This window comes from Parasteatoda tepidariorum, chromosome 4 (assembly GCF_043381705.1).
Source record: "Parasteatoda tepidariorum isolate YZ-2023 chromosome 4, CAS_Ptep_4.0, whole genome shotgun sequence".
NCBI classification, from domain to species: Eukaryota; Metazoa; Arthropoda; class Arachnida; order Araneae; family Theridiidae; genus Parasteatoda; species Parasteatoda tepidariorum.
This window is the reverse complement of record NC_092207.1, coordinates 34,792,896-34,798,796: the sequence shown is the minus strand read 5'-3', so window position 1 is coordinate 34,798,796 and position 5,901 is coordinate 34,792,896.

The following is a 5,901-nucleotide window of genomic DNA, read 5'->3' as shown; positions in this document are numbered from 1 at the left end:
CGTAAATTATGATTTCATGTTACATCATTAAATTTAGTAAAACTATTTCTCAGGCATTAGGTTTTAACTCTAATAAGAAGTTACATATTTTTTTCTGTTTACTTACAAATATTTTTCAGATGTGTTTTGGATGTTCCTTCTTTAGAAAAAAAAAGATATACCATCTTGTTTTCGGTTGTATAAGAAAGGATATCAAACATTTTTCTTTCTTAAATTTAATGAGCCACATTAAAGAAGGAACGTTGCAATGCTACACGCTACATTAAAGACGTTTCCAGAGTAACTGAATGAAGGTTTATATAGAAATAGCAGGTATGCGTCTCATACAACAACGCTCCCTATAGTTCGTTGCGATCGCGTTTTTCCTCATTCATTTCCAGATTGTTTTGGTTGTCATCAGCATAAAACTAATGAAAGTCGTAAATGTATTGTTTTTCTATAAAAAATTTTGTGTCCCTAATTTAAAATGAAAGTTCTATTATTGTAGTAGTGGTTTTGTAGTAGTCTTGACTACTCTTGACTAAGAAAAATAATCTAAATAAAAATATATATTTTTAAAAACCCCGTTCTTTGTAGTGAATAATAATATTTGAAAAGTAATAATTTTTTTAAAAATATAAAATCAAAATTAAGAATTAAAAAATTATAATTTAAAATGAAAAAATTCAAAATAAAAATAATATTTTTAAAAACCACGTTTTTGTAGTGGAGAATAATAATTAAAAAAAATTGAAAAACGAAAAACGTGGGGCGCATGAAATACATAACAGTACATATACACATTTTTTTATTCTTACACATGCACAGTCACATATACATCCCCATACATATGCATATACACAAACATATTCCACATCCACATTCAGGTACAATTTCAGATATACATACACATATTCTTAAGAGCACACATACACACACTAATATAACATTACTGTTATGTATTTCATGCCCCCCACGTTTTTCGTTTTTCAATTTTTTTTTAAATTATTATTCTCTACTACAAAAACGTGGTTTTTAAAAATATTATTTTTATTTTGAATTTTTTTTAATTGAAGTGCCAAATATTTTAGTGCAATCACGAAATTTCTCAAAGCTCATTCCTTAGTTAGTTTTCAATAAAATATTACATCCAGACTCTATATAAAATCGGTTTAACGTTTTTCATGTATGTCAGAAAGGATGATTATTCTTTTAATTTTAAGTTAACTGCATTAATGCTAAGCTAATGCTATTTTAGCACCTATGGGAATTTTTTTTGTTACCTTTTTTAATCGTTAATAAAAAAAAATATTTTTGACTTTACAAAAAGGTAGTATGTCTTTTTTCTTTACAGTAAAGCTGATAACTTAAGACATGGTGGTTTTTCGTTGTTAAAAAGCTTAAAGTTAACTGCATTAATATCAAGCATTTTACCTCACTCATGAAATTTTTCAAATACAATAATTTTTTTTTAAATAGTATTTCCCACTTTAAAAATGGTAGTTTAAATATACGTCAAGTATTCACTTTATACTCAATAGTGTTTCGTGTTCTCAACGATAGAGGGCAGTATTTGTAGTGGTTGTTTCAACTTCCGGTAGAAGATTCAGACAGAAGAATTTTTGCTGGTAAACTAAATTGCGGAAATCCGCATGCAAAAGATCAGGTAATTGCATAGCATTACAGGATAATTTCCCGGTATTCACTTTTCTTCATATCTTCATCTAATGTTTTAAAATATGAAACAAGAGCTTATATGAGAGCTGATATTATATAATATGACATAAAAGCTAATTTTTTTACACAAAAACATGGCAAAAAATTTAAATTAGTAAGAACAATTGAGTATCGCCAAAAATACAAACAAACCCGGAGCGTCAAAGAAAAAAATTTTCTTGTTAATACTAGGACAACAGAGGATAACATTATCGGTTAATGTCTTTATTTCGTTTAAATCTATACGATTACCTCAATTACCTAAACTTTCCATTTGCTGTAAGACAAAAAATGAAAAAGACATTCTTTCAAAGTTTTTTTTTTTTTTTTTTTAAATTGATCTTGCATTAGCGGACATTAATATCTTTAAAACATCTCCCCAAAATTTATTGGTTACAAATAAAATCATGACTCCTATTGTTATAGTCATAAACATTTAATTCAAAATTCTGAAAGGATTTTCTGATAGATATTATATATTGTCTTAATGGATTACACAATAAAAATAGTCAAAGACAAAATGTGTTTTACAATATTAGGTGTCTGTCATCATAGCAACGCAGCTTGTGTTCTATTTTTCTTTTCATAATAATTTCGTTTTGCAAATAAAAGCTTAGTATTCCAAATGTAGAATAATTTATTGCGATTTATTTAAAAGGGTTATCAAATCATGATAGTCACTACGCCTTATCAAAACAAAAATAGAATATGAACTCACCACTTAATAACAATTTGTACAAATGTGAACCAACATTAGTGTGTATATTTTTGATGAAAGTGCAAAAGCTTTACATTATTAAAAACTAAGTTCTTAGTTTTAATTTTGAGTTTGTTGCTTTTTTTGAAAAACAAATTAAATGTGTGATGAGACCAAATAATTATACAGATAAAAAAAATTAAATGTCAAAAAATAGAAGAAAAAAACATATGTAAGCAACAAAAAAATGGTTACTGTAATTTATGAAAATTCTTTCATTTGCGCATAGTTAAAGGAGTGTAATAGGATAAAAATGCTTAAGTTCTAGGATTTAAATATTACTCCATTGCAATCTTGAGCATACAACTATATGGTTAAACTAGAGCTTAAACTCATTATAATTTTTACTATATTAATTGAATTGATATTAGAGTTTAATTAAATGGCTGCCAACTCAACTCAAAGTTAAACACTTGTACATTTAAGTGCTTAATATAAGAAAGAAGAATTTAAAAAAACTCAAACTTTGCCTATAGGCAGAAGCATAAAAGGGAAAAACTCTAACTTAACCGAAAATAGAAGATTCGCTTATTTATTACAAATGCCCAGAAGATTGGCTATGAAGCCTTCAGTTCCCTGGCCTTCCAATATCTCTGAAAGTGACAAATTAAAAACACAAGTGCAGAACACGAGTCAAGATTAGTAGCGTCAAACATTTGATGCTGTCCACACAAAGGACAAAAAGGTGAATCACAAAGCCCAAAGCGAAAACAAAAGAGAAAAAAAAGAATGTTCACTGCAATATTTCGAAGTCTTCGAAGCGTAAATGATGTAAACTTTCTAAAGAGATACAAATTTAAAATCTATTTATTCTCAGCGCAACTGCATTGCAAATACTTTAGGTCAAAATTGATAACCGATTACTCTAAAGAGAAATGTAGCTTCTTTTAACAAAAGAGGTTTGAAACTTGATTTTTTTCTGAAATAACAATTTTTCAATTTTTAAAATTTAATCACTACTAAGAAGAAAAAAATTTTATTATCTTTTGATGTACATAGTAAATAAAAAAAATTATTACATTGTTACTTTCAAAGTAAAAATTTTATTTTTAACTTTAATATGGAATCAAAGTGTACTGGTTTTTTTTTAAAAAAAACTTTTTCAGTTTGGATTTTGTAGCACAAGTTTTATATTTAAACATAAACTATGGATAGAAAGTACGTAAATTGCTTTCTAAATTTCACTTATGCTTATTAGATAGACAAATATTTTGTGTATACCATTAAAACATTTTTTTAAATCCATTGGAACTATTTCAGGTGAAACTCAATACCGAAAATCATAGCAACTGTTTTACTTCAAAAGTTGTACTAAACTCAAAAACTTATTTTTTGCTATGTTAAAATGCATGTTTAGTAGTTTATTGTCGTTTGAGATATTCCCATTTGAATCGGTGGGAAAAATTGCCCGCTTTAGGTGATAAGGTCTTAAAAGGGCTGCTGGTTTGTCCCATTTTAGGGGGCGAGTTTTAAGATTGATAATCAGATAATAAGTGCACATTCTTAACTTTATTAGACTAATAACAATTCGATTTTATTTGACAAATAACAAGTAATGTAATTTCTTATGAAGACTTTATCCTATTTTTACTTGAGATAAAGCATTTGTTTCTACGTAATAGAACTTTAAAATAATCTTGAACTATCTCTGATTCCATTTTAACATCAATTTTAAAAAGCAATAAATTAATTCCTTGCTATCAATAACTACATTTAAAAATAACTATTTTTCAAATAATTGATTTAATATTATAAAAATTTACTATCCTAAGGTTTAATATAATCTAATGGCTTGATAAATTGATCCCCTGAGTTGAGAATAATTTTTATTTATGATAAAAGAAAATTCCCTCTGTGCAATAATAGATTGTTTAATAAAATCATTGTGCTGATGTACAAAATTAGCACGCTCACTTTTAGATTTCCCTCGCACTATTTACATGAAAAAATATGCAGAGTGCCTCTCAAATATAATATAAATTACATTCAAATCAATATGCTTTCAAAAAAATTAAATTTATACCATAAAACACGGTAAGAATAAAGTCATTGCAAGAGTATCATTGCCACAAATAAAGCTTTTATTTTATTAATATAACTCAAAAACAATTTTCAACTCTCACCTTTTTTTTTAATTTAAGCTTCATGCTTTTAGAAATAATAAATTGATTCCGAACTTACAATAAATATTTTAAAAAATAATCATGAGTAAAAATACATAAAATTGATTTGAAAATTACTCTTTTTTTTAGTTTCTAACTTTTAAAACATAATTTCGTTTAACTGATAAATGTCTGCTAAATTATTTCATCGCATGACATGGCAAACAACTACCTTAACCATAACATATTATTTAGTTTCTTTTCCAATTTTCAAAATTTATAAGTTCTTTTATGAAATAATATAAAATATTGTTAAAATAAAAAGCCTTTCACAATGAATTTCAAAATCCTTAGTCTTTGTCTATCTTATTCAATTTCTGGGACTGAAAATGTAATAAAATTTTTTATTGGTTGTCGACTAGGAAACAATGTTTTCACAATAAGTAAACGAAATATTATTAATATTTTTTTCGTAGCTATTAAATTGAAATATCTAATCGGCATTGAAAAAATATATTCGTTTATTTTTTTTTATTCCAGTCTAATTTTCTAAAGCTTTCTTCACAGTTTAAACAGTCCTTCGCGTTGCTCAGTTTACTGTCCTAAACTTTCTACTAGCCAATGATACTACTTTGTATTATAAATTGGAGCAATAAAATTTCGATTCATTTCTATTATTGGAAATTATTTGTTCTTCCATTTTCATTTGAAGTTCATTTTTGTATCAAAATTGCTCCTCTATTCTAGCAGTAATAATAGCAGTAAAATTGCAAAATTCATATCATAGTAATATAATACACAGAGATTTCTCTTTTGTTTGTTATAGAACTTTTGGAAGGAAAATACCGAATGAAAACAAGTGCAACACCACTGGTTCGATATAAAAGGTACAGCAATATTATCAAGCCATTGGAGCAAGCTGATGATAATTCTATAAAAAACTTAAATAAAATTACAATGTACGTCGCAGAAAAGAAAACTCAAACGGCAAACTTACTGAAAGTCGTAAGAAAAATGAAGTGAGTGAATCCTTTTCCAAACTTTCACTGCTTTATTTTTTCTCATTAAAGTCTTTTGTATCCTTACATATAGCAAATAATATATATATATATATATATATATATATTCAATGGCATTTTTAATTTTTTAGAAATGTAGACGCATTATAAAGAGCAGTTTTTATCTCAGGATGAAAATTATTGTTTATTTGGAAATATCGCATTTACCATCGTAAAGGAATGCGTCCTGAAGAATACCCTTTACGTTTTCCCATTTAAAATATTTTCCATTTTATTTTATTTTATTTTATAATTCTTTGTGCATATATATATGTATACATATATATAT